Source organism: Pseudophryne corroboree, unplaced genomic scaffold (genome assembly GCF_028390025.1).
Source record: "Pseudophryne corroboree isolate aPseCor3 unplaced genomic scaffold, aPseCor3.hap2 scaffold_227, whole genome shotgun sequence".
NCBI lineage: Eukaryota > Metazoa > Chordata > Amphibia > Anura > Myobatrachidae > Pseudophryne > Pseudophryne corroboree.
Window position 1 is genome coordinate 359,657 of NW_026968921.1, and position 26,921 is coordinate 386,577.

The 26,921-nt window shown below is 46.4% G+C and overlaps 22 non-coding genes and 1 pseudogene across 22 annotated transcripts; 11 read left to right on the forward strand and 12 right to left on the reverse strand.

Moving 5' to 3' along the window:
• Positions 1 to 27: 27 nt before the first annotated feature.
• LOC135009447 (U1 spliceosomal RNA) lies at positions 28 to 191 on the reverse strand. The gene has a single exon (XR_010208989.1). It is a non-coding gene; the product is annotated as a U1 spliceosomal RNA (small nuclear RNA).
• A 144-nt stretch (positions 192 to 335) lies between these two features.
• On the forward strand, positions 336 to 451 carry LOC135009767 (U5 spliceosomal RNA). Its single transcript, XR_010209267.1, has one exon. It is a non-coding gene; the product is annotated as a U5 spliceosomal RNA (small nuclear RNA).
• A 270-nt stretch (positions 452 to 721) lies between these two features.
• On the forward strand, positions 722 to 834 carry LOC135009824 (U5 spliceosomal RNA). Its single transcript, XR_010209321.1, has one exon. It is a non-coding gene; the product is annotated as a U5 spliceosomal RNA (small nuclear RNA).
• Positions 835 to 5,654: 4,820 nt separating this feature from the next.
• Positions 5,655 to 5,818, reverse strand: LOC135009538 (U1 spliceosomal RNA). Its single transcript, XR_010209078.1, has one exon. It is a non-coding gene; the product is annotated as a U1 spliceosomal RNA (small nuclear RNA).
• A 144-nt stretch (positions 5,819 to 5,962) lies between these two features.
• LOC135009780 (U5 spliceosomal RNA) lies at positions 5,963 to 6,078 on the forward strand. The gene has a single exon (XR_010209280.1). It is a non-coding gene; the product is annotated as a U5 spliceosomal RNA (small nuclear RNA).
• A 270-nt stretch (positions 6,079 to 6,348) lies between these two features.
• On the forward strand, positions 6,349 to 6,464 carry LOC135009788 (U5 spliceosomal RNA). The gene has a single exon (XR_010209287.1). It is a non-coding gene; the product is annotated as a U5 spliceosomal RNA (small nuclear RNA).
• A 286-nt stretch (positions 6,465 to 6,750) lies between these two features.
• On the forward strand, positions 6,751 to 6,866 carry LOC135009745 (U5 spliceosomal RNA). The gene has a single exon (XR_010209245.1). It is a non-coding gene; the product is annotated as a U5 spliceosomal RNA (small nuclear RNA).
• A 275-nt stretch (positions 6,867 to 7,141) lies between these two features.
• LOC135009808 (U5 spliceosomal RNA) lies at positions 7,142 to 7,257 on the forward strand. Its single transcript, XR_010209306.1, has one exon. It is a non-coding gene; the product is annotated as a U5 spliceosomal RNA (small nuclear RNA).
• A 286-nt stretch (positions 7,258 to 7,543) lies between these two features.
• Positions 7,544 to 7,656, forward strand: LOC135009822 (U5 spliceosomal RNA). The gene has a single exon (XR_010209319.1). It is a non-coding gene; the product is annotated as a U5 spliceosomal RNA (small nuclear RNA).
• A 4,812-nt stretch (positions 7,657 to 12,468) lies between these two features.
• LOC135009772 (U1 spliceosomal RNA) lies at positions 12,469 to 12,631 on the reverse strand. Its single transcript, XR_010209272.1, has one exon. It is a non-coding gene; the product is annotated as a U1 spliceosomal RNA (small nuclear RNA).
• Positions 12,632 to 12,775: 144 nt separating this feature from the next.
• On the forward strand, positions 12,776 to 12,891 carry LOC135009763 (U5 spliceosomal RNA). Its single transcript, XR_010209263.1, has one exon. It is a non-coding gene; the product is annotated as a U5 spliceosomal RNA (small nuclear RNA).
• Positions 12,892 to 13,161: 270 nt separating this feature from the next.
• LOC135009799 (U5 spliceosomal RNA) lies at positions 13,162 to 13,277 on the forward strand. The gene has a single exon (XR_010209298.1). It is a non-coding gene; the product is annotated as a U5 spliceosomal RNA (small nuclear RNA).
• Positions 13,278 to 13,563: 286 nt separating this feature from the next.
• On the forward strand, positions 13,564 to 13,679 carry LOC135009749 (U5 spliceosomal RNA). Its single transcript, XR_010209249.1, has one exon. It is a non-coding gene; the product is annotated as a U5 spliceosomal RNA (small nuclear RNA).
• A 275-nt stretch (positions 13,680 to 13,954) lies between these two features.
• LOC135009809 (U5 spliceosomal RNA) lies at positions 13,955 to 14,070 on the forward strand. The gene has a single exon (XR_010209307.1). It is a non-coding gene; the product is annotated as a U5 spliceosomal RNA (small nuclear RNA).
• A 6,629-nt stretch (positions 14,071 to 20,699) lies between these two features.
• LOC135009531 (U1 spliceosomal RNA) lies at positions 20,700 to 20,863 on the reverse strand. The gene has a single exon (XR_010209072.1). It is a non-coding gene; the product is annotated as a U1 spliceosomal RNA (small nuclear RNA).
• A 671-nt stretch (positions 20,864 to 21,534) lies between these two features.
• On the reverse strand, positions 21,535 to 21,697 carry LOC135009697 (U1 spliceosomal RNA). The gene has a single exon (XR_010209210.1). It is a non-coding gene; the product is annotated as a U1 spliceosomal RNA (small nuclear RNA).
• Positions 21,698 to 21,849: 152 nt separating this feature from the next.
• Positions 21,850 to 22,013, reverse strand: LOC135009492 (U1 spliceosomal RNA). The gene has a single exon (XR_010209033.1). It is a non-coding gene; the product is annotated as a U1 spliceosomal RNA (small nuclear RNA).
• Positions 22,014 to 22,681: 668 nt separating this feature from the next.
• LOC135009641 (U1 spliceosomal RNA) lies at positions 22,682 to 22,845 on the reverse strand. Its single transcript, XR_010209169.1, has one exon. It is a non-coding gene; the product is annotated as a U1 spliceosomal RNA (small nuclear RNA).
• A 152-nt stretch (positions 22,846 to 22,997) lies between these two features.
• Positions 22,998 to 23,161, reverse strand: LOC135009424 (U1 spliceosomal RNA). Its single transcript, XR_010208966.1, has one exon. It is a non-coding gene; the product is annotated as a U1 spliceosomal RNA (small nuclear RNA).
• Positions 23,162 to 23,831: 670 nt separating this feature from the next.
• Positions 23,832 to 23,994, reverse strand: LOC135009658 (U1 spliceosomal RNA). Its single transcript, XR_010209183.1, has one exon. It is a non-coding gene; the product is annotated as a U1 spliceosomal RNA (small nuclear RNA).
• Positions 23,995 to 24,146: 152 nt separating this feature from the next.
• LOC135009510 (U1 spliceosomal RNA) lies at positions 24,147 to 24,311 on the reverse strand. The gene has a single exon (XR_010209051.1). It is a non-coding gene; the product is annotated as a U1 spliceosomal RNA (small nuclear RNA).
• A 702-nt stretch (positions 24,312 to 25,013) lies between these two features.
• Positions 25,014 to 25,148, reverse strand: LOC135009680 (U1 spliceosomal RNA; annotated as a pseudogene).
• Positions 25,149 to 25,300: 152 nt separating this feature from the next.
• LOC135009438 (U1 spliceosomal RNA) lies at positions 25,301 to 25,464 on the reverse strand. The gene has a single exon (XR_010208980.1). It is a non-coding gene; the product is annotated as a U1 spliceosomal RNA (small nuclear RNA).
• Positions 25,465 to 26,921: the final 1,457 nt, after the last annotated feature.

A 26,921-nucleotide genomic window follows, 5' to 3' on the forward strand; every position in this document is an offset into this window, starting at 1 on the left:
ATAAATCTGACTTTTACCAGAGCTGACCAGAGGAAAGCACAAACACAGTCCCCCACTACCACAAATAATGCAGTCGAGTTTCCCACATTTGGGGAAATCACAGGGGTCAGCATACCCAGAATGCAATGAATGAACCTCACCCTGGGAGAACAATCTTCATGACCATGGTATCGCCTATGCAAAATAAGTATGATTTGGGATAGGGCTGGGGAGGGCCGCTGCTCAGGCACATCTCTGTCAAGTAAAGGAGATTCAGCTGAGGCAGCACAAGGGAACTCTCATCTGGGGACAACAACTGCAGGGAGAACACATATTTTCATATAAAAATCTTGGTCATGCTCTGGTTTCTCTTCAGAACGAACAAATCTTTCGCCTCTTACTAAAGATTTCCGTGGAGAGGAGCAAAACCGAGTTTTATCTCAATTTTTGCATGCCCCATCTTTTTGGGGTTTCTTTTACCGGTTTAAAGATAGAATGAGTGTGCTTTAATGTAAGCTCATTTGCATAGAAATGACAGTAAATGTTTATTTATGTTCAAACAGAACTTTCTTGACCATGCTACTTGCTTTAAAGATCTGGGAGCACATGGAATACAGTACAAACCATGCTTATAGCAAGGAGAAGCCAGGTGAGAAATCTGCTTTCTTTCAAATTGGGCGCTCACTTTGATCTGAATGAGGACTGCTGGCATGGCACTCAGGCGACAGGTGGAATCTTGGTCATGCTCTGGTTTCTCTTCAGAACGAACAAATCTTTCGCCTTTTACTAAAGATTTCCGTGGAGAGGAGCAAAACTGAGTTTTATCTCAATTTTTGCATGCCCCATATCATACCTCCCAACTGTCCCGATTTTCGCGGGACAGTCCCGTTTTTTGGGGACTGTCCCGCTGTCCCACCTGCGGGCCGCAGTGTCCCGCGGTGGGGAGGACAATTGGGAGGCTCTGTCTGACGCTGCCCTGCTTAGCAGAGCAGCGGTGAATAGACGCTGTGCGCATGCGCACAGCGTCTATTCACTGAAGTCAGAGGGAGAGGTGGCATGCCAGCGGCTCACAGAGCGCTGGGCATGCCCGCTCAGTGCCGAAAACGGGGGCGTGACTCGCGATCGCGGGTCCTCCCGCGAAGCCACGCCCCCTTTTACTTAGGCCACACCCTTTTTGGGAGCGCGCGCGACTTCGCCGCGCGTGTGTCCCTCTTTGCGAGCCGACAAAGTTGGGAGGTATGCCCATATTATTGGGGTTTCTTTTATCAGTTTAAAGACAGAACGAGTTTGCTTTCTTGTTAGCTTTAATGTAAGTTTATTTGCATAACAATGACAGTAAATGTTTGTTTCTTTTCAAACAGAACTTTCTTGACCATGCTACTTGCTTGAAAGATCTGGGAGCACATGGAAAACAGTACAAACCATGCAGTATCACAAGAGCCTTTATTTGATCTTTCATGAAGATAGAGCAGAATTGAGGACACGTCAACAATTTCTGCCGAAGGTGGTTCATCTTTCCACATGGTGCCTTTGGCCACTGACACCTTCGTTGAGTCAAAGTCTCTGGCTGTGGTCAGAACTTTGAAAATTTATGTCACCAGAACGGTTCAGATTAGGAAAACAGAGGCTCTGTTTGTCCTGTATGCTCCCAACAGGATTGGGTGTCCTGCTTCCATGTAGACCATTATGCGCTGGATCTGTGGTAAGATTCAGCATGCTCATTCCATGGCAGGATTGCCGTTACTGAATTAGGTGAAGACCCATTCTACTAGAAAGGTGGGTTCATCCTGGGCAGCTGGTCGGGGAGTCTTGGCATTGCAACTTTGCCGAGCAGCTATTTAGTAAACACTTTTGCTAAGTTTTACAAGTTTGATACCTTGGCCGATGATAACTTCAAGTTGGGTCATTCGGTGCTGCAGAGTCGTACGCACTCTTCCACCCGTTCAAGAGCTTTGGTATAACCCCATGGTTCTTAATGTGACCCCAGCATCCTCTAGGTCGTATGAGAAAATAGGATTTTAATACCTACCGGTAAATCCTTTTCTCTTAGTCTGTAGAGGATGCTGGGCACCCGTCCCAGTCCATACTGTGTCTGCAGTTATTACTTGTGGTTATACACATGTTGTGTTATGGTTCTGGTCAGCTTTTTGCTGCAATTGTTCATGCCGTTGGCTTGTGTTCTGTTGAATGCCACGTTCTGCGGCATGCTTAAGGTGTGAGCTGGTAAGATGCTCACCTTAGTTTAACAATAAATCCTTTCCTCGAAATGTCCGTCTCCATGGGCACAGTTCCTATAACTGGAGTCTGGAGGAGGGGCATAGAGGGAGGAGCCAGTTCACACCCTTTGATAGTCTTAAAGTGCCCATGTCTCTTGCGGATCCCGTCTATACCCTATGGTTCTTAATGTGACCCCAGCATCCTCTACGGACTAAGAGAAAAGGATGCCCTTGCGCACTATCCTGACTTCTCCTCCCGTCTGCTTACTTTGTGCCTTCCAACGCACAATGCAAACTACAGGTGGTGCTGCAGGGCCCACACCCTTTTACTTGCCTTACAGAACAGCTCTGGAGCTGTTACAGTGCCCAGCTGCTGCAAGAAATCAGCTTGAATGCTTCAGGGGATGGGGCATGGCCAACATGAGCCCCACACCAAAGGAGGGTGGGGGTGTTTAATGAGAACTAGGGGTCATCCAAGCACTGCAAAAGGCCGCCATGCCCTGCACGCCCCTTTTCTCTTTTCATATGCAGATGAGGGTTCCAGCCAACTTTGGCCCACTGCTTGAATAACATCACTGTATGCAAATCCGTCTGCTGCAGACCTTCCCCCAGGAAGGCTTGTACTAGATGTTGCATATGGTTTGATATTTGATGGTGCTTCAGTATTAGGCAGCCTTCCGCCCTCCCATGTTCATCTGAAAAGATGTGGTCTCCCTGCAGTTGTTGTCCCCAGACGAGAGTTCCCTTGTGCTTCCTCAGTTGAATCTCCTTAACTTGACGGGGGAGGGGCTGCCCGAGCAGCCACCCTCCCCAGCCCTATCCCAACTCATACTTATTTTGCATATGAGATCTCTTGATCATGAAGATTGTTATCACAGGGTGAGGTTCATCCATTATATTTTAAAATAGGAAGGTACAAATTACATATTTGAATTGCATTTATGTGCTGGATTCAAATGTCCCCCCCCCCCTTCCTTTCTCAATTGTGCCCGTCAGCAGCTATTCTAAGGTTGCTGCCAATGGGTGTGACACATTAATTTCTTCTGTGGGGTACACTGGACTCCACAAGGATTCACATTGGGGTGTAGAGTAGGATCTTGATCTGAGGCACCAACCGGCTCAAAGCTTTTGACTGTTCCCAAGATGCTCAGTGCATTCTCCTCTATAACCCCGCTTCCATGAACAGGGAGTTCAGTTTGTAGTTGGTGCCTTCAGTAGCAGGCCACTTAACAGGGGCCTGCCTCAGGCAGCCTATTCTTAGCTATAAATTTTGACAAGAAAAGAAGAACTTGTTTTATGAGAATCTACAAGGGCTGCAGCAGGCTAGGTCTAATAGACATCTTTACTGCAGCTTCATCACTCCCAGCGGCGCTGTATACTCCCGTGCCCTGGTTGCTGGGTCACTGCAGCGGAGGGTCCGGTTTCATCCTAAGGTCAGTCACACACACACCACCCTTCCGGATCACGAGGCCGCTGATGAAGGGGAGCGTGGCCGTAGGGGGTGGACCGTGTGCGCACTGGCGTGGACACTGATTACTGGGCAGCCGCTCCACTAGCCACCAGGTACAGTTAAGGAGCACAGGTCTGGGGGTTTTTCTCCTATATTAACCCAATTTTGTACTGCCCGCAGCGCATTGTGATAGGTAATAGGGCCTGATTCAGGTTGGATTGCAATCACAATAAGCGATCCAACTGCAAAAATTGCTAAGAGCATACGCATGTGCCTGCATTTTCTGCGGCACCCCGCAGAGAATGCGATCGCCTCTGCCTGTCAATCGGGGCGGGGGGGGGGATAGGTGGGTCAGCAACACTCCATTTCCAAGTCAGGGATGGAGCGGTGCGGGGGCAAGGCTTCAAAATGGGGTCTGCAACGGAGGAGACACAGGGGGCGTGGTCACAGCGGCTGTATGACATCACATTCAGCCGCTGTGATCACAAAAATGGTGGCGGCTTCCTGCGCGCACATACAGTCTGCACCAGCAGGAGGCTACACCATTTTTTATGATCACGCTGAACTGCAGTGCGACTGCAATTACAGCATGGTCAAGAAGGGAGGCGTCATGCTGGGTGGCCATGCCCTTTCACTGTGCAGGAGCCAGCACTGCTCACACACTAGTCCCCGGGTGCAGCCCCCAACCCCCGGGACACCCGGAGCAACAAAATGTAGATTCAGGCCACCAGGCCACGCCCCTACCTATGAAACCATGCCTCCTTTTTACCATTGCGCTGCTTATCTGCGCGCACTGCATTACAATCTCCCTCGCCACCTCTCTGGGTGTCACCAGTGATAGTGACACCTCTGCCATGCTTGTAGCAGCTGGTCCTAAGATCTACGCCTCAAGCCCTGAGTGTTTGCCCTTGTGACTTGTTGATCATCATAGCGAAGCAGATGCTTACAGAAAACTGCAGGGGCTTAGATTGAAAATAAAAAAATTGATGGGTATAAGGTAGAGAGGAGCGGGTTCGGTTCTCCGAGAACCGAATTCCCCACGAACTCCACGTTGTTTACACTGGTCCGAGGCAGGCTCGGTTGTTCCCGCCTGACTCGGAAAACCTGAACAAGGGAAAATGTCATCATCCCGCTGTCGGATTCTCGCGAGATTCGGATTCCATATAAAGAGCTGCTTGTTGCCGCCATTTTTACTCGTGCTTTGAAGAGAGAGCGGAATGGACGTGGCTATGTTCTCTCAGTGGAAATCTCAATATCAGTGCTCAGTATCAGTGGTTACTTATTGCTGCTCAGTAATACTAGTAGTGTGTCTCTCCTGCTCAGTGTCAGTTCTCAGTAGTATCCTCATCAGTGCTCAGTATCACTGCTCATTGTCTTGTGCTGCATTGTGGTGCTCAGCATACTACAGTACATTACTAATAGTCCAGTGCTGCATCTTGCTGCTCAGTGTCAGTTCTAGTATCCTCATCAGTGCTCACTATCACTGTTCATTGCATTTTGGTTTTCTGTATACTACAGTAACATAGTAATATAGTAACATATAGTAACATAGTTTTTGAGGTTGAATAGAGGCAAATTGCCCATCGTGTTCAACCTGTTTTAAGTTGTGATGATTCTACATACTTGCTGAATAATGTTTTATGACTAGTTAGCTACTATAACTCATGTTACCCCCGGATTAACCATGTTGATATTTTAAGTATTATAACCTTAGATAGCTTTTTCATTCAGAAATGTATCCATTCCTTTTTTAAATCCAATTACAGAGTCCGCCATTACCACCTTCCCTGGCAGGGAATTCCACATCCTGATTGCCCTAACAGTGAAGATCATAGTATCTCACCTGGCAGGTAAGTAGGAGTTGGGCTAGAGCTGTGGAGGATTGCTGCTCGGGCACCCCCTGTCAAGTGAAGGAGATCCAACTGAGGCAGCACAAGGGAACTCTCGAAAGAAGAACAAGGCTAGAGGAAGATCTGAGACAAAGAAATCTGACTTTTACCAGAGCTGACCAGAGGAAAGCACAAACACAGTCCCCCACTACCACAAATAATGCAGTCGAGTTTCCCACATTTGGGGAAATCACAGGGGTCAGCATACCCAGAATGCAATGAATGAACCTCACCCTGGGAGAACAATCTTCATGACCATGGTATCTCCTATGCAAAATAAGTATGATTTGGGATAGGGCTGGGGAGGGCCGCTGCTCAGGCACATCTCTGTCAAGTAAAGGAGATTCAACTGAGGCAGCACAAGGGAACTCTCATCTGGGGACAACAACTGCAGGGAGAACACATATTTTCAGATGAAAATCTTGGTCATGCTCTGGTTTCTCTTCAGAACGAACAAATCTTTCGCCTTTTACTAAAGATTTCCGTGGAGAGGAGCAAAACTGAGTTTTACCTCAATTTTTGCATGCCCCATCTTTTTGGATTTTCTTTTATCGGTTTAAAGATAGAATGAGTGTGCTTTAATGAAAGCTCATTTGCATAGAAATTACAGTAAATGTTTGTTTCTTTTCAAACAGAACTTTCTTGACCATGCTACTTGCTTGAAAGATCTGGGAGCACATGGAATACAGTACAAACCATGCTTATAGCAAGGAGAAGCCAGGTGAGAAATCTGCTTTCTTTCAAATTGGGCGCTCACTTTGATCTGAATGAGGACTGCTGGCATGGCACTCAGGCGACAGGTGGAATCTTGGTCATGCTCTGGTTTCTCTTCAGAATGAACAAATCTTTCGCCTTTTATTAAAGATTTCCGTGGAGAGGAGCAAAACTGAGTTTTATCTCAATTTTTGCATGCCCCATATTATTGGGGTTTCTTTTATCAGTTTAAAGACAGAACGAGTGTGCTTTCTTGTTGGCTTTAATGTAAGTTTATTTGTATAACAATGATAGTAAATGTCTGTTTCTTTTCAAACAGAACTTTCTTGACCATGCTACTTGCTTGAAAGATCTGGGAGCACATGGAAAAGAGTACAAACCATGCTTATAGCAAGGGGAAGCCTGGTGAGAAATCTGCTTTCTTTCTTTCAAATTGGGTGCTCACTTTGAGCTGAATGAGGACTGCTGGCATGGCACTCAGGCGACAGGTGGAATCTTGGTCATGCTCTGGTTTCTCTTCAGAACGAACAAATCTTTCGCCTTTTACTAAAGATTTCCGTGGAGAGGAGCAAAACTGAGTTTTATCTCAAATTTTGCATGCCCCATCTTATTGGGGTTTTATTTTATCTGTTTAAAGATAGAACGAGTGTGCTTTAATGTAAGCTCATTTGCATAGAAATGACAGTAAATGTTTGTTTCTTTTCAAACAGAACTTTCTTGACTATACTAATTGCTTGAAAGATCTGGGAACACATGGAAAAGAGTACAAACCATGTTTATAGCTAGGGGAAGCCTGGTGAGAAATCTGCTTTCTTTCTTTCAAATTGGGTGCTCACTTTGAGCTCAATGAGAACTGCTGGCATGGCACTCAGGCGACAGGTGGAATCTTGGTCATGCTCTGGTTTCTCTTCAGAACTAACAAATATTTCGCCTTTTATTAAAGATTTCCGTGGAGAGGAGCAAAACTGAGTTTTATCTCAATTTTTGCATGCCCCATATTATTGGGGTTTCTTTTATCAGTTTAAAGACAGAACGAGTGTGCTTTCTTGTTAGCTTTAATGTAAGTTTATTTGCATAACAATGACAATAAATGTCTGTTTCTTTTCAAGCAGAACTTTCTTGACCATACTAATTGCTTGAAAGATCTGGGAGCACATGGAAAAGAGTACAAACCATGTTTATAGCAAGGGGAAGCCTGGTGAGAAATCTGCTTTCTTTCTTTCAAATTGGGTGCTCACTTTGAGCTGAATGAGGACTGCTGGCATGGCACTCAGGCGACAGGTGGAATCTTGGTCATGCTCTGGTTTCTCTTCAGAACGAACAAATCTTTCGCCTTTTACTAAAGATTTCCGTGGAGAGGAGCAAAACTGAGTTTTATCTCAATTTTTGCATGCCCCATATCATACCTCTCAACTGTCCCGATTTTCGCGGGACAGTCCCGTTTTTTGGGGACTGTCCCGCTGTCCCACCTGCGGGCCGCAGTGTCCCGCGGTGGGGAGGACAGTTGGGAGGCTCTGTCTGTCGCTGCCCTGCTTAGCAGAGCAGCGGTGAATAGTCGCTGTGCGCACAGCGTCTATTCACTGAAGTCAGAGGGAGAGGTGGCATGCCAGCGGCTCACAGAGCGCTGGGCATGCCCCCTCAGTGCCGAAAACGGGGGCGTGACTCGCGATCGCGGGTCCTCCCGCGAAGCCATGCCCCTTTTTACTTAGGCCACACCCTTTTTGGGAGCGCGTGCGACTTCGCCGCGCGTGTGTCCCTCTTTGCGAGCCGACAAAGTTGGGAGGTATGCCCATATTATTGGGGTTTCTTTTATCAGTTTAAAGACAGAACGAGTGTGCTTTCTGGTTAGCTTTAATGTAAGTTTATTTGCATAACAATGACAGTAAATGTTTGTTTCTTTTCAAACAGAACTTTCTTGACCATGCTACTTGCTTGAAAGATCTGGGAGCACATGGAAAACAGTACAAACCATGCAGTATCACAAGAGCCTTTATTTGATCTTTCATGAAGATAGAGCAGAATTGAGGACACGTCAACAATTTCTGCCGAAGGTGGTTCATCTTTCCACATGGTGCCTTTGGCCACTGACACCTTCGTTGAGTCAAAGTCTCTGGCTGTGGTCAGAACTTTGAAAATTTATGTCACCAGAACGGTTCAGATTAGGAAAACAGAGGCTCTGTTTGTCCTGTATGCTCCCAACAGGATTGGGTGTCCTGCTTCCATGTAGACCATTATGCGCTGGATCTGTGGTAAGATTCAGCATGCTCATTCCATGGCAGGATTGCCGTTACTGAATTAGGTGAAGACCCATTCTACTAGAAAGGTGGGTTCATCCTGGGCAGCTGGTCGGGGAGTCTCGGCATTGCAACTTTGCCGAGCAGCTATTTAGTAAACACTTTTGCTAAGTTTTACAAGTTTGATACCTTGGCCGATGATAACCTCAAGTTGGGTCATTCGGTGCTGCAGAGTCGTACGCACTCTTCCACCCGTTCAAGAGCTTTGGTATAACCCCATGGTTCTTAATGTGACCCCAGCATCCTCTAGGTCGTATGAGAAAATAGGATTTTAATACCTACCGGTAAATCCTTTTCTCTTAGTCTGTAGAGGATGCTGGGCACCCGTCCCAGTCCATACTGTGTCTGCAGTTATTACTTGTGGTTATACACATGTTGTGTTATGGTTCTGGTCAGCTTTTTGCTGCAATTATTCATGCCGTTGGCTTGTGTTCTGTTGAATGCCACGTTCTGCGGCATGCTTAAGGTGTGAGCTGGTAAGATGCTCACCTTAGTTTAACAATAAATCCTTTCCTCGAAATGTCCGTCTCCATGGGCACAGTTCCTATAACTGGAGTCTGGAGGAGGGGCATAGAGGGAGGAGCCAGTTCACACCCTTTGATAGTCTTAAAGTGCCCATGTCTCTTGCGGATCCCGTCTATACCCCATGGTTCTTAATGTGACCCCAGCATCCTCTACGGACTAAGAGAAAAGGATGCCCTTGCGCACTATCCTGACTTCTCCTCCCGTCTGCTTACTTTGTGCCTTCCAACGCACAATGCAAACTACAGGTGGTGCTGCAGGGCCCACACCCTTTTACTTGCCTTACAGAACAGCTCTGGAGCTGTTACAGTGCCCAGCTGCTGCAAGAAATCAGCTTGAATGCTTCAGGGGATGGGGCATGGCCAACATGAGCCCCACACCAAAGGAGGGTGGGGGTGTTTAATGAGAACTAGGGGTCATCCAAACACTGCAAAAGGCCGCCATGCCCTGCACGCCCCTTTTCTCTTTTCATATGCAGATGAGGGTTCCAGCCAACTTTGGCCCACTGCTTGAATAACATCACTGTATGCAAATCCGTCTGCTGCAGACCTTCCCCCAGGAAGGCTTGTACTAGATGTTGCATATGGTTTGATATTTGATGGTGCTTCAGTATTAGGCAGCCTTCCGCCCTCCCATGTTCATCTGAAAAGATGTGGTCTCCCTGCAGTTGTTGTCCCCAGACGAGAGTTCCCTTGTGCTTCCTCAGTTGAATCTCCTTAACTTGACGGGGGAGGGGCTGCCCGAGCAGCCACCCTCCCCAGCCCTATCCCAACTCATACTTATTTTGCATATGAGATCTCTTGATCATGAAGATTGTTCTCACAGGGTGAGGTTCATCCATTATATTTTAAAATAGGAAGGTACAAATTACATATTTGAATTGCATTTATGTGCTGGATTCAAATGTCCCCCCCCCCCTTCCTTTCTCAATTGTGCCCGTCAGCAGCTATTCTAAGGTTGCTGCCAATGGGTGTGACACATTAATTTCTTCTGTGGGGTACACTGGACTCCACAAGGATTCACATTGGGGTGTAGAGTAGGATCTTGATCTGAGGCACCAACCGGCTCAAAGCTTTTGACTGTTCCCAAGATGCTCAGTGCATTCTCCTCTATAACCCCGCTTCCATGAACAGGGAGCTCAGTTTGTAGTTGGTGCCTTCAGTAGCAGGCCACTTAACAGGGGCCTGCCTCAGGCAGCCTATTCTTAGCTATAAATTTTGACAAGAAAAGAAGAACTTGTTTTATGAGAATCTACAAGGGCTGCAGCAGGCTAGGTCTAATAGACATCTTTACTGCAGCTTCATCACTCCCAGCGGCGCTGTATACTCCCGTGCCCTGGTTGCTGGGTCACTGCAGCGGAGGGTCCGGTTTCATCCTAAGGTCAGTCACACACACACCACCCTTCCGGATCACGAGGCCGCTGATGAAGGGGAGCGTGGCCGTAGGGGGTGGACCGTGTGCGCACTGGCGTGGACACTGATTACTGGGCAGCCGCTCCACTAGCCACCAGGTACAGTTAAGGAGCACAGGTCTGGGGGTTTTTCTCCTATATTAACCCAATTTTGTACTGCCCGCAGCGCATTGTGATAGGTAATAGGGCCTGATTCAGGTTGGATTGCAATCACAATAAGCGATCCAACTGCAAAAATTGCTAAGAGCATACGCATGTGCCTGCATTTTCTGCGGCACCCCGCAGAGAATGCGATCGCCTCTGCCTGTCAATCGGGGCGGGGGGGGATAGGTGGGTCAGCAACACTCCATTTCCAAGTCAGGGATGGAGCGGTGCGGGGGCAAGGCTTCAAAATGGGGTCTGCAACGGAGTAGACACAGGGGGCGTGGTCACAGCGGCTGTATGACATCACATTCAGCCGCTGTGATCACAAAAATGGTGGCGGCTTCCTGCGCGCACATACAGTCTGCACCAGCAGGAGGCTACACCATTTTTTATGATCACGCTGAACTGCAGTGCGACTGCAATTACAGCATGGTCAAGAAGGGAGGCGTCATGCTGGGTGGCCATGCCCTTTCACTGTGCAGGAGCCAGCACCGCTCACACACTAGTCCCCGGGTGCAGCCCCCAACCCCCGGGACACCCGGAGCAACAAAATGTAGATTCAGGCCACCAGGCCACGCCCCTACCTATGAAACCATGCCTCCTTTTTACCATTGCGCTGCTTATCTGCGCGCACTGCATTACAATCTCCCTCGCCACCTCTCTGGGTGTCACCAGTGATAGTGACACCTCTGCCATGCTTGTAGCAGCTGGTCCTAAGATCTACGCCTCAAGCCCTGAGTGTTTGCCCTTGTGACTTGTTGATCATCATAGCGAAGCAGATGCTTACAGAAAACTGCAGGGGCTTAGATTGAAAATAAAAAAATTGATTGGTATAAGGTAGAGAGGAGCGGGTTCGGTTCTCCGAGAACCGAATTCCCCACGAACTCCACGTTGTTTACACTGGTCCGAGGCAGGCTCGGTTGTTCCCGCCTGACTCGCAAAACCTGAACAAGGGAAAATGTCATCATCCCGCTGTCGGATTCTCGCGAGATTCGGATTCCATATAAAGAGCTGCGCGTTGCCGCCATTTTTACTCGTGCATTGAAGAGAGAGCGGAATGGACGTGGCTATGTTCTCTCAGTGGAAATCTCAATATCAGTGCTCAGTATCAGTGGTTACTTATTGCTGCTCAGTAATACTAGTAGTGTGTCTCTCCTGCTCAGTGTCAGTTCTCAGTAGTATCCTCATCAGTGCTCAGTATCACTGCTCATTGTCTTGTGCTGCATTGTGGTGCTCAGCATACTACAGTACATTACTAATAGTCCAGTGCTGCATCTTGCTGCTCAGTGTCAGTTCTAGTATCCTCATCAGTGCTCACTATCACTGTTCATTGCATTTTGGTTTTCTGTATACTACAGTAACATAGTAATATAGTAACATATAGTAACATAGTTTTTGAGGTTGAATAGAGGCAAATTGCCCATCGTGTTCAACCTGTTTTAAGTTGTGATGATTCTACATACTTGCTGAATAATGTTTTATGACTAGTTAGCTACTATAACTCATGTTACCCCCGGATTAACCATGTTGATATTTTAAGTATTATAACCTTAGATAGCTTTTTCATTCAGAAATGTATCCATTCCTTTTTTAAATCCAATTACAGAGTCCGCCATTACCACCTTCCCTGGCAGGGAATTCCACATCCTGATTGCCCTAACAGTGAAGATCATAGTATCTCACCTGGCAGGTAAGTAGGAGTTGGGCTAGAGCTGTGGAGGATTGCTGCTCGGGCACCCCCTGTCAAGTGAAGGAGATCCAACTGAGGCAGCACAAGGGAACTCTCGAAAGAAGAACAAGGCTAGAGGAAGATCTGAGACAAAGAAATCTGACTTTTACCAGAGCTGACCAGAGGAAAGCACAAACACAGTCCCCCACTACCACAAATAATGCAGTCGAGTTTCCCACATTGGGGAAATCACAGGGGTCAGCATACCCAGAATGCAATGAATGAACCTCACCCTGGGAGAACAATCTTCATGACCATGGTATCTCCTATGCAAAATAAGTATGATTTGGGATAGGGCTGGGGAGGGCCGCTGCTCAGGCACATCTCTGTCAAGTAAAGGAGATTCAACTGAGGCAGCACAAGGGAACTCTCATCTGGGGACAACAACTGCAGGGAGAACACATATTTTCAGATGAAAATCTTGGTCATGCTCTGGCTTCTCTTCAGAACGAACAAATCTTTCGCCTTTTACTAAAGATTTCCGTGGAGAGGAGCAAAACTGAGTTTTACCTCAATTTTTGCATGCCCCATCTTTTTGGATTTTCTTTTATCGGTTTAAAGATAGAATGAGTGTGCTTTAATGAAAGCTCATTTGCATAGAAATTACAGTAAATGTTTGTTTCTTTTCAAACAGAACTTTCTTGACCATGCTACTTGCTTGAAAGATCTGGGAGCACATGGAATACAGTACAAACCATGCTTATAGCAAGGAGAAGCCAGGTGAGAAATCTGCTTTCTTTCAAATTGGGCGCTCACTTTGATCTGAATGAGGACTGCTGGCATGGCACTCAGGCGACAGGTGGAATCTTGGTCATGCTCTGGTTTCTCTTCAGAATGAACAAATCTTTCGCCATTTATTAAAGATTTCCGTGGAGAGGAGCAAAACTGAGTTTTATCTCAATTTTTGCATGCCCCATATTATTGGGGTTTCTTTTATCAGTTTAAGGACAGAATGAGTGTGCTTTCTTGTTGGCTTTAATGTAAGTTTATTTGTATAACAATGACAGTAAATGTCTGTTTCTTTTCAAACAGAACTTTCTTGACCATGCTACTTGCTTGAAAGATCTGGGAGCACATGGAAAAGAGTACAAACCATGCTTATAGCAAGGGGAAGCCTGGTGAGAAATCTGCTTTCTTTCTTTCAAATTGGGTGCTCACTTTGAGCTGAATGAGGACTGCTGGCATGGCACTCAGGCGACAGGTGGAATCTTGGTCATGCTCTGGTTTCTCTTCAGAACGAACAAATCTTTCGCCTTTTACTAAAGATTTCCGTGGAGAGGAGCAAAACTGAGTTTTATCTCAAATTTTGCATTCCCCATCTTATTGGGGTTTTATTTTATCTGTTTAAAGATAGAACGAGTGTGCTTTAATGTAAGCTCATTTGCATAGAAATGACAGTAAATGTTTGTTTCTTTTCAAACAGAACTTTCTTGACTATACTAATTGCTTGAAAGATCTGGGAACACATGGAAAAGAGTACAAACCATGTTTATAGCTAGGGGAAGCCTGGTGAGAAATCTGCTATCTTTCTTTCAAATTGGGTGCTCACTTTGAGCTCAATGAGAACTGCTGGCATGGCACTCAGGCGACAGGTGGAATCTTGGTCATGCTCTGGTTTCTCTTCAGAACTAACAAATATTTCGCCTTTTATTAAAGATTTCCGTGGAGAGGAGCAAAACTGAGTTTTATCTCAATTTTTGCATGCCCCATATTATTGGGGTTTCTTTTATCAGTTTAAAGACAGAACGAGTGTGCTTTCTTGTTAGCTTTAATGTAAGTTGCCATAGATGCAGTGAAACACACGTGTAGGGCACGGCGTGTCCGCGTGTATTTGACTCATGTGAAATGTTATAAAACAAAAATATATGATTATGATGTTAGCTGTTAGTCTCCACTAATAGGGAATAGAAGCTGAGCTATAAGAAAGGAATACACTAGATATGATGTCACTTAGCAGATACAATGTCTAAAGTGCATACAGATAGCTACTAATAACTCTTGATAAGAAAGTATATCAGTGTGGGTATATTTATATGATGGGATATTGGGACTAGTGAATATATATCACTCCTGCTGTCCAGATTGGCAATAACCAGACAATTATGATAAGAGTAGAGATGTCACATGGGCTGCTATAGATATTAATTTAATGCTGTATGTGTCATTTGTTACAAATGGATACATTTTCTATGAGTCAGCCTAGCAGCTGCATGTTCTAACAGAACACTATCCTCACACAGAATCTGCTAACCTTGAGATAACTAAATGACAGTGTGTAACAGTCTCTTTACTATAAGACTGTTACAAAGTAATATATATATTTGAAGTCAGTCTAGCAGCTGTGTGTTCCAGCAGTTTATAAGACAAAGAAAATCTCCTATTGTGGAATCTAGACACATGGGACTGCTGGCCTGTGTCATACTATTTCTATGTAATACCAGTAACATGTATATAACTGTTACATAATTGTTACAAATGGATAAATCTTTGAGTCAGCCTAGCAGCTGCATGTCCTAACAGGACACCATAAATCCTTTACAGTGTAACAAATTGATTGGTAACACTTAAAGGCTGGAGAGCAGTTATATGCCTTACTAGCATACTCAATATACCACATTATTACACCAGTTACCACGATTATTGACAGCGCATTTGATATATTATATTACCCTCACACTGAGTCTGTTTACCTTTAGATAACTAAGTGACCGAATATGTAACAGTTTCTCTATCATAAGACTGTTACAAAGTGAGATAGATATATTTGGAAGTCAGTCAAACAGCTGTGTGTTTCAGCGGTTTATAAGAAAATTCCTCATTGTGGAATCTGGACCACTAAGGGTTATTATATATATAGCACATGGAATTGCCACATCTCCCTATATGATAATTTCATTACACTGTAACATAATAAGAATTAACTCTTTAACAGTGTAAATAGAGAGTAATGAATCTCTGACACATGGAATATATTATTTCTTAGATGAATTGGATAAACCATTATGACAGACACTTTGCTTCCTAATAAGAATTGAGGTGGCTATACCTCTAAGGAAAGCATTATTGCCTACGCCTAGATCAGATTAAATAAGATCTGGCTGAATATATGAAGGAAGGTTGCTATTTATATGAGAATTGGAATTGCTATATTCCTTAAGGCAACCCCACCGATTGATATATGTTGTCAATTAAGTATATCTGAACGGCTATATCTGGACCAGATTTAATAAGATCTGGCTGATTATATGAAGGAGGGCTGCTATTTATATTGGAATTGCCATATTCCTTAAGGCAACCGCACCTGTTGGTATATCTCGCCAATTAACTATATCTAAACAGCTAAATTAAAGCTATTCATCATTTTTTTAGTTTGGATATTAATAAATATGATCTTTCCATGATGCATAGAGATTTCCCTATCAAGTGATTCCTTATCCGATATAGAAAGCTATCCCCCTGTGGTATTGAATTTAGGAATATAGTCTTAGGGGACACAGAGAAATAAGTGATCCCCATCTACCTAAGCACCCCACAAATTGGAGGTTAGCTTACCGGTTATACTCAATCACCCCCACAAATTCGCCAATGGGGATGGCTTCCCGGGAGGTAACCCCTATTGAGTGAAGGGAGTATATAGGATACGACCCAGTGGTACCTGACGACATAGATACTAACAGCTATTTAATAACATTACGCTAGAAAGTGATTATTAGCAACATATATATCTATATAAACAACCCCGCCAGGGTTGTGCCTTCAAAAATAATCACACACGGACACGCTTTTTAAACCTTTTTTTCACATCTCTTTATTCTTCTTATGCACATGTATGTTAGTTCTGTGATTTTAACCTTTATGTTTCACTGCAGTTTGGGATAATAATATTAATATTTATCCAATTTTAATACATACTTAATAAAGGTTATATTTTATGATTCATTCATTCTGTCCAGTGCGTCAACAGTGCAGATTTCTTCTTGTTTTTTCTCCCAAATTCTATAACAATGACAGTAAATGTTGTTTCTTTTCAAACAGAACTTTCTTGACCATGCTACTTGCTTGAAAGATCTGGGAGCACATGGAAAACAGTACAAACCATGCAGTATCACAAGAGCCTTTATTTGATCTTTCATGAAGATAGAGCAGAATTGAGGACACGTCAACAATTTCTGCCGAAGGTGGTTCATCTTTCCACATGGTGCCTTTGGCCACTGACACCTTCGTTGAGTCAAAGTCTCTGGCTGTGGTCAGAACTTTGAAAATTTATGTCACCAGAACGGTTCAGATTAGGAAAACAGAGGCTCTGTTTGTCCTGTATGCTCCCAACAGGATTGGGTGTCCTGCTTCCATGTAGACCATTATGCGCTGGATCTGTGGTAAGATTCAGCATGCTCATTCCATGGCAGGATTGCCGTTACTGAATTAGGTGAAGACCCATTCTACTAGAAAGGTGGGTTCATCCTGGGCAGCTGGTCGGGGAGTCTCGGCATTGCAACTTTGCCGAGCAGCTATTTAGTAAACACTTTTGCTAAGTTTTACAAGTTTGATACCTTGGCTGATGATAACCTCAAGTTGGGTCATTCGGTGCTGCAGAGTCGTACGCACTCTCCCACCCGTTCAAGAGCTTTGGTATAACCCCATGGTTCTTAATGTGACCCCAGCATCCTCTAGGTCGTATGAGAAAATAGGATTTTAATACCTACCGGTAAATCCTTTTCTCTTAGTCCGTAGAGGATGCTGGGTACCCGTCCCAGTCCATACTGTGTCTGCAGTTATTACTTGTGGTTATACACATGTTATGTTATGGTTCTGGTCAGCTTTTTGCTGCAATTGTTCATGCCGTTGGCTTGTGTTCTGTTGAATGCCACGTTCTGCGGCATGCTTAAGGTGTGAGCTGGTAAGATGCTCACCTTAGTTTAACAATAAATCCTTTCCTCGAAATGTCCGTCTCCCTGGGCACAGTTCCTATAACTGGAGTCTGGAGGAGGGGCATAGAGGGAGGAGCCAGTTCACACCCTTTGAAAGTCTTAAAGTGCCCATGTCTCTTGCGGATCCCGTCTATACCCCATGGTTCTTAATGTGACCCCAGCATCCTCTACGGACTAAGAGAAAAGGATGCCCTTGCGCACTATCCTGACTTCTCCTCCCGTCTGCTTACTTTGTGCCTTCCAACGCACAATGCGAACTACAGGTGGTGCTGCAGGGCCCACACCCTTTTACTTGCCTTACAGAACAGCTCTGGAGCTGTTACAGTGCCCAGCTGCTGCAAGAAATCAGCTTGAATGCTTCAGGGGATGGGGCATGGCCAACATGAGCCCCACACCAAAGGAGGGTGGGGGTGTTTAATGCGAACTAGGGGTCATCCAAGCACCGCAAAAGGCCGCCATGCCCTGCATGCCCCTTTTCTCTTTTCATATGCAGATGAGGGTTCCAGCCAACTTTGGCCCACATCTTGGATGACATCACCGTATGCAAATCCGTCTTCTGCAGACCTTCCCCCAGGAATGCTTGTACTAGTTGTTGCATATGGTTTGATATTTGATGGTGCTTCAATATTAGGCAGCCTTCCACCCTCCCATGTTCATCTGAACAGATGTGGTCTCCCTGCAGTTGTTGTCCCCAGACGAGAGTTCCCTTGTGCGTCCTCAGTTGAATCTCCTTAACTTGACGGGGGAGGGGCTGCCCGAGCAGCCACCCTCCCCAGCCCTATCCCAACTCATACTTATTTTGCATATGAGATCTCTTGATCATGAAGATTGTTCTCACAGGGTGAGGTTCATCCATTATATTTTAAAATAGGAAGGTACAAATTACATATTTGAATTGCATCTATGTGCTGGATTCAAATGTCCCCCCCCCCCCCCTTCCTTTCTCAATTGTGCCCGTCAGCAGCTATTCTAAGGTTGCTGCCAATGGGTGTGACACATTAATTTCTTCTGTGGGGTACACTGGACTCCACAAGGATTCACATTGGGGTGTAGAGTAGGATCTTGATCTGAGGCACCAACCGGCTCAAAGCTTTTGACTGTTCCCAAGATGCTCAGCGCATCCTCCTCTATAACCCCGCTTCCATGAACAGGGAGCTCAGTTTGTAGTTGGTGCCTTCAGTAGCAGGCCACTTAACAGGGGCCTGCCTCAGGCAGCCTATTCTTAGCTATTAATTTTGACAAGAAAAGAAGAACTTGTTTTATGAGAATCTACAAGGGCTGCAGCAGGCTAGGTCTAATAGACATCTTTACTGCAGCTTCATCACTCCCAGCGGCGCTGTATACTCCCGTGCCCTGGTTGCTGGGTCACTGCAGCGGAGGCTCCAGTTTCTTCCTAAGGTCAGTCACACACACACCGCCCTTCCGGATCACGAGGCCGCTGATGAAGGGGAGCGTGGCCGTAGGGGGTGGACCGTGTGCGCACTGGCGTGGACACTGATTACTGGGCAGCCGCTCCACTAGCCACCAGGTACAGTTAAGGAGCACAGGTCTGGGAGTTTTACTCCTATATTAACCCAATTTTGTACTGCCCGCAGCGCATTGTGATAGGTAATAGGGCCTGATTCAGGTTGGAATGCAATCACAATAAGCGATCCAACTGCAAAAATTGCTAACAGCATACGCATGTGCCTGCATTTTCTGCGGCACCCCGCAGAGAATGCGATCGCCTCTGCCTGTCAATCGGGGCGGGGGGGGGAGAGGGGGGTCAGCAACACTCCATTTCCAAGTCAGGGATGGAGCGGTGCGGGGGCAAGGCTTCAAAATGGGGTCTGCAACGGAGGAGACACAGGGGGCGTGGTCACAGCGGCTGTATGACATCACATTCAGCCGCTGTGATCACAAAAATGGTGGCGGCTTCCTGCGCGCACATACAGTCTGCACCAGCAGGAGGCTACACCATTTTTTATGATCACGCTGAACTGCAGTGCGACTGCAATTACAGCATGGTCAAGAATGGAGGCGTCATGCTGGGTGGCCATGCCCTGTCACTGTGCAGGAGCCAGCACCGCACACACACTAGTCCCCGGGTGCAGCCCCCAACCCCCGGGACACCCGGAGCAACAAAATGTAGATTCAGGCCACCAGGCCACGCCCCTACCTATGAAACCATGCCTCCTTTTTACCATTGCGCTGCTTATCTGCGCGCACTGCATTACAATCTCCTTCGCCACCTGTCTGGGTGTCACCAGTGATAGTGACACCTCTGCCATGCTTGTAGCAGCTGGTCCTAAGATCTACGCCTCAAGCCCTGAGTGTTTGCCCTTGTGACTTGTTGATCATCATAGCGAAGCAGATGCTTACAGAAAACTGCAGGGGCTTAGATTGAAAATAAAAAAATTGATGGGTATAAGGTAGAGAGGAGCGGGTTCGGTTCTCCGAGAACCGAATTCCCGACGAACTCCACGTGGTTTACACTGGTCCGAGGCAGGCTCGGTTGTTCCCGCCTGACTCGGAAAACCTGAACAAGGGAAAATGTCATCATCCCGCTGTCGGATTCTCTCGAGATTCGGATTCCATATAAAGAGCTGCGCGTTGCCGCCATTTTTACTCGTGCATTGAAGAGAGAGCGGAGAGGACGTGGCTATGTTCTCTCAGTGGAAATCTCAATATCAGTGCTCAGTATCAGTGGTTACTTATTGCTGCTCAGTAATACTAGTAGTGTGTCTCTCCTGCTCAGTGTCAGTTCTCAGTAGTATCCTCATCAGTGCTCAGTATCACTGCTCATTGTCTTGTGCTGCATTGTGGTGCTCAGCATACTACAGTACATTACTAATAGTCCAGTGCTGCATCTTGCTGCTCAGTGTCAGTTCTAGTATCCTCATCAGTGCTCACTATCACTGCTCATTACATTGTGGTGTTCTGTATACTACAGTAACATAGTAATATAGTAACATATAGTAACATAGTTTTTGAGGTTGAATAGAGGCAAATTGCCCATCGTGTTCAACCTGTTTTAAGTTGTGATGATTCTACATACTTGCTGAATAATGTTTTATGACTAGTTAGCTACTATAACTCATGTTACCCCCGGATTAACCATGTTGATATTTTAAGTATTATAACATTGGATAGCTTTTTCATTCAGAAATGTATCCATTCCTTTTTTAAATCCAATTACAGAGTCCGCCATTACCACCTTCCCTGGCAGGGAATTCCACATCCTGATTGCCCTAACAGTGAACATCATAGTATCTCACCTGGCAGGTAAGTAGGAGTTGGGCTAGAGCTGTGGAGGATTGCTGCTCGGGCACCCCCTGTCAAGTGAAGGAGATCCAACTGAGGCAGCACAAGGGAACTCTCGAAAGAAGAACAAGGCTAGAGGAAGATCTGAGACAAAGAAATCTGACTTTTACCAGAGCTGACCAGAGGAAAGCACAAACGCAGTCCCCCACTACCACAAATAATGCAGTCGAGTTTCCCACATTTGGGGAAATCACAGGGGTCAGCATACCCAGAGTGCAATGAATGAACCTCACCCTGGGAGAACAATCTTCATGACCATGGTATCTCCTATGCAAAATAAGTATGATTTGGGATAGGGCTGGGGAGGGCCGCTGCTCAGGCACATCTCTGTCAAGTAAAGGAGATTCAACTGAGGCAACACAAGGGAACTCTCATCTGGGGACAACAACTGCAGGGAGAACACATATTTTCAGATGAACATGGGAGGGCAGAAGGCTGCCTAACACTGAAGCACCCCCAAACAACAAACCAAATGCAACTACTAGTGCAAGCATTCCTGGGGGAAGGCCTGCAGCAGATGGATTTGCATATGGTGATGTCATCCAAGCAGTGGGTCAAAGTTGGCTTCAACCCTCGTCTGCATATGAAAATAAAAAAGGGGTGTGCAGGGCATGGCGGCCTTTTGCGGCGCTTGGATGACCCCTAGTTTGCATTAAACACCTCCACCTTCCTTCGGTGTGGGGCTCATGTTGGCTATGCCCCAGCCCCTGAAGCATTCAAGCTGATTTCTTGCAGCAGCTGGGCACTGTAACAGCTCCAGAGCTGCTCTGTAAAGCAAGTAAAAGGGTGTGGGCCCTGCAGCACTACCTGTAGTTTGCATTGTGCGTTGGAAGGCACAAAGTAAGCAGACGGGAGAAGTCAGGATAGTGCACAAGGGCATAGAAGGGAGCGGCTCAAGAAAAGAGAAGTGGAAACAGACAGCAAACTAGGCTGGAGAGAGACCTGAGACAAAGAGATCTGAATTATACGAGAGCCGACCAGAGGAAACACAAATTATGTAATCAAGTGTCCCACATTTGGGGAAATCGTAGGAGCAGCACACCCAGAGTGCATTGGGTGAGCCTTGCCCTGGGAGAAGCACCTTCCTGATCATAGTATCTCACCTGGCAGGTAAGTAGGAGTTGGGCTAGAGCTGGGGAGGGTCGCTGTTCGGGCACCCCCCTGTCAAGTGAAGGAGATCCAACTGAGGCAGCACAAGGAAACTCTCGAAAAAAGAACAAGGCTAGAGGAAGATCTGAGACAAAGAAATCTGACTTTTACCAGAGCTGACCAGAGGAAAGCACAAACACAGTCCCCCACTACCACAAATAATGCAGTCGAGTTTCCCACATTTGGGGAAATGACAGGGGTCAGCATACCCAGAATGCAATGAATGAACCTCACCCTGGGAGAACAATCTTCATGACAATGGTATCTCCTATGCAAAATAAGTATGATTTGGGATAGGGCTGGGGAGGGCCGCTGCTCAGGCACATCTCTGTCAAGTAAAGGAGATTCAACTGAGGCAGCACAAGGGAACTCTCATCTGGGGACAACAACTGCAGGGAGAACACATATTTTCAGATGAACATGGGAGAGCAGAAGGCTGCCTAATACTGAAGCACCCCCAAACAACAAACCAAATGCAACAACTAGTACAAGCATTCCTGGGAAAAGGTCTGCAGAAGACGGATTTGCATACGGTGATGTCATCCAAGCAGTGGGCCAAAGTTGGCTGGAACCCTCATCTGCATATGAAAAGAGAAAAGGGGTATGCAGGGCATGGCGGCCTTTTGCGGCGCTTGGATGACCCTTAGTTCGCATTAAACACCTCCACCCTCCGTCGGTGTGGGGCTCATGTTGGCTATGCCCCAGCCCCTGAAGCATTCAAGCTGATTTCTTGCAGCAGCTGGGCACTGTAACAGCTCCAGAGCTGCTCTGTAAGGCAAGTAAAAGGGTGTTGGCCCTGCAGCACTACCTGTAGTTTGCATTGTGCGTTGGAAGGCACAAAGTAAGCAGACAGGAGAAGTCAGGAGAGTGCACAAGGGCAAGGGCAGGGGCTCAAGAAAAGAGAAGTGGAAACAGACAGCAAACTAGGCTGGAGAGAGACCTGAGACAAAGAGATCTGAATTATACGAGTAGCCGACCAGAGGAAACACAAATTATGTAGTCAAGTGTCCCACATTTGGGGAAATCGTAGGAGCAGCACACCCAGAGTGCAATGGGTGAGCCTTGCCCTGGGAGAAGCACCTTCCTGATCATAGTATCTCACCTGGCAGGTAAGTAGGAGTTGGGCTAGAGCTGGGGAGGGTCGCTGCTCGGGCACCCCCCTGTCAAGTGAAGGAAATCCAACTGAGGCAGCACAAGGAAACTCTCAAAAAAAGAACAAGGCTAGAGGAAGATCTGAGACAAAGAAATCTGACTTTTACCAGAGCTGACCAGAGGAAAGCACAAACACAGTCCCCCACTACCACAAATAATGCAGTCGAGTTTCCCACATTTGGGGAAATCACAGGGGTCAGCATACCCAGAATGCAATGAATGAACCTCACCCTGGAAGAACAATCTTCATGACCATGGTATCTCCTATGCAAAATAAGTATGATTTGGGATAGGGCTGGGGAGGGCCGCTGCTCAGGCACATCTCTGTCAAGTAAAGGAGATTCAACTGAGGCAGCACAAGAGAACTCTCATCTGGGGACAACAACTGCAGGGAGAACACATATTTTCAGATGAACATGGGAGAGCAGAAGGCTGCCTAATACTGAAGCACCCCAAACAACAAACCAAATGCAACAACTAGTACAAGCATTCCTGGGGGAAGGTCTGCAGAAGACGTATTTGCATACGGTGATGTCATCCAAGCAGTGGGCCAAAGTTGGCTGGAACCCTCATCTGCATATGAAAAGAGAAAAGGGGTATGCAGGGCATGGCGGCCTTTTGCGGCGCTTGGATGACCCTTAGTTCGCATTAAACACCTCCACCCTCCGTCGGTGTGGGGCTCATGTTGGCTATGCCCCAGCCCCTGAAGCATTCAAGCTGATTTCTTGCAGCAGCTGGGCACTGTAACAGCTCCAGAGCTGCTCTGAAAGGCAAGTAAAAGGGTGTGGGCCCTGCAGCACTACCTGTAGTTTGCATTGTGCGTTGGAAGGCACAAAGTAAGCAGACAGGAGAAGTCAGGAGAGTGCACAAGGGCATAGAAGGCAGCGGCTCAAGAAAAGAGAAGTGGAAACAGACAGCAAACTAGGCTGGAGAGAGACCTGAGACAAAGAGATCTGAATTATACGAGAGCCGACCAGGGGAAACACAAATTATGCAGTCAAGTTTCCCACATTTGGGGAAATCGCAGGAGCAGCACACCCAGAGTGCAATGGGTGAGCCTTGCCCTGGGAGAAGCACCTTCATGATCATAGTATCTCACCTGGCAGTTATGTAGGAGTTGGGCTAGAGCTGGGGAGGGTCGCTGCTCGGGTACCCCCCTGTCAAGTGAAGGAGATCAAACTGAGGCAGCACAATGGAACTCTCGAAAGAAGAACAAGGCTAGAGGAAGATCTGAGACAAAGAAATCTGACTTTTACCAGAGCTGACCAGAGGAAAACACAAACACAGTCCCCCACTACCACAAATAATGCAGTTGAGTTTCCCACATTTGGGGAAATCACAGGGGTCAGCATACCCAGAATGCAATTAAATGAACCTCACCCTGGGAGAACAATCTTTATGACCATGGTATCTCCTATGCAAAATAAGTATGATTTGGGATAGGGCTGGGGAGGGCCGCTGCTCAGGCACATCTCTGTCAAGTAAAGGAGATTCAACTGAGGCAGCACAAGGGAACTCTCATCTGGGGACAACAACTGCCGGGAGAACACATATTTTCAGATGAACATGGGAGGGCAGAAGGCTGCCTAATACTGAAGCACCCCCAAACAACAAACCAAATGCAACAACTAGTACAAGCATTCCTGGGGGAAGGTCTGCAGAAGACGGATTTGCATACAGTGATGTCATCCAAGCAGTGGGCCAAAGTTGGCTGGAACCCTCATCTGCATATGAAAAGAGAAAAGGGGTATGCAGGGCATGGCGGCCTTTTGCGGCGCTTGGATGACCCTTAGTTCGCATTAAACACCCCCACCCTACTTCGGTGTGGGGCTCATGTTGGCCATGCCCCAGCCCCTGAAGCATTCAAGCTGATTTCTTGCAGCAGCTTGGCACTGTAACAGCTCCAGAGCTGCTCTGTAAGGCAAGTAAAAGGGTGTGGGCCCTGCAGCACTACCTGTAGTTTGCATTGTGCATCGGAAGGCACAAAGTAAGCAGACAGGAGGAGAAGTCAGGATAGTGCACAAGGGTATAGAAGGGAGGGGCTCAAGAAAAAAGAAGTGGAAACAGACAGCAAACTAGGCTGGAGAGAGACCTGAGACAAAGAGATCTGAATTATATGAGAGCCGACTAGGGGAAACACAAATTATGCAATCAAGTTTCCCATATTTGGGGAAATCGCAGGGGCAGCACACCCAGAGTGCAATGGGTGAGCCTTGCCCTGGGAGAAGCAACTTCATGATCATAGTATCTCACCTGGCAGGTAAGTAGGAGTTGGGCTAGAGCTGGGGAGGGTCGCTGCTCGGGCACCCCCCTGTCAAGTGAAGGAGATCCAACTGAGGCAGCACAAGGGAACTCTTGAAAGAAGAACAAGGCTAGAGGAAGATCTGAGACAAAGAAATCTGACTTTTACCAGAGCTGACCAGAGGAAAGCACAAACACAGTCCCCCACTACCACAAATAATGCATTTGAGTTTCCCACATTTGGGGAAATCACAGAGGTCAGCATACCCAGAACGCAATGAATGAACCTAACCCTGGGAGAACAATCTTCATGACCATGGTATCTCCTATGCAAAATAAGTATGATTTGGGATAGGGCTGGGGAGGGCCGCTGCTCAGGCACATCTCTGTCAAGTAAAGGAGATTCAACTGAGGCAGCACAAGGGAACTCTCATCTGGGGACAACAACTGCAGGGAGAACACATATTTTCAGATGAACATGGGAGGGCAGAAGGCTGCCTAATACTGAAGCACCCCCAAACAACAAACCAAATGCAACAACTAGTGCAAGCATTCCTGGGGGAAGGCCTGCCGCAGATGGATTTGCATATGGTGATGTCATCCAAGCAGTGGGTCAAAGTTGGCTTCAACCCTCGTCTGCATATGAAAAGAGAAAAGGGGCATGCAGGGCATGGCGGCCTTTTGCGGCGCTTGGCTGACCCCTAGTTTGCATTAAACACCTCCACCCTCCGACGGTGTGGGGCTCATGTTGGCTATGCCCCAGCCCCTGAAGCATTCAAGCTGATTTCTTGCTGCAGCTGGGCACTGTAACAGCTCCAGAGCTGCTCTGTAAGGCAAGTAAAAGGGTGTGGGCCCTGCAGCACTACCTGTAGTTTGCATTGTGCGTTGGAAGGCACAAAGTAAGCAGACAGGAGAAGTCTGGAGAGTGCACAAGGGCATAGAAGGCAGTGGCTCAAGAAAAGAGAAGTGGAAACAGACAGCAAACTAGGCTGGAGAGAGACCTGAGACAAAGAGATCTGAATTATACGAGAGCCGACCAGGGGAAACACAAATTATGCAGTCAAGTTTCCCACAGGAGTATATAGGATACGACCCAGTGGTACCTGACGACATAGATACTAACAGCTATTTAATAACATTACGCTAGAAAGTGATTATTAGCAACATATAAATCTATATAAACAACCCCGCCAGGGTTGTGCCTTCAAAAATAATCACACACGGACACGCTTTTTAAACCTTTTTTTCACATCTCTTTATTCTTCTTATGCACATGTATGTTAGTTCTGTGATTTTAACCTTTATGTTTCACTGCAGTTTGGGATAATAATATTAATATTTATCCAATTTTAATACATACTTAATAAAGGTTATATTTTATGATTCATTCATTCTGTCCAGTGCGTCAACAGTGCAGATTTCTTCTTGTTTTTTCTCCCAAATTCTATAACAATGACAGTAAATGTTGTTTCTTTTCAAACAGAACTTTCTTGACCATGCTTCTTGCTTGAAAGATCTGGGAGCACATGGAAAACAGTACAAACCATGCAGTATCACAAGAGCCTTTATTTGATATTTCATGAAGATAGAGCAGAATTGAGGACACGTCAACTATTTCTGCCGAAGGTGGTTCATCTTTCCACATGGTGCCTTTGGCCACTGACACCTTCGTTGAGTCAAAGTCTCTGGCTGTGGTCAGAACTTTGAAAATTTATGTCACCAGAACGGTTCAGATTAGGAAAACAGAGGCTCTGTTTGTCCTGTATGCTCCCAACAGGATTGGGTGTCCTGCTTCCATGT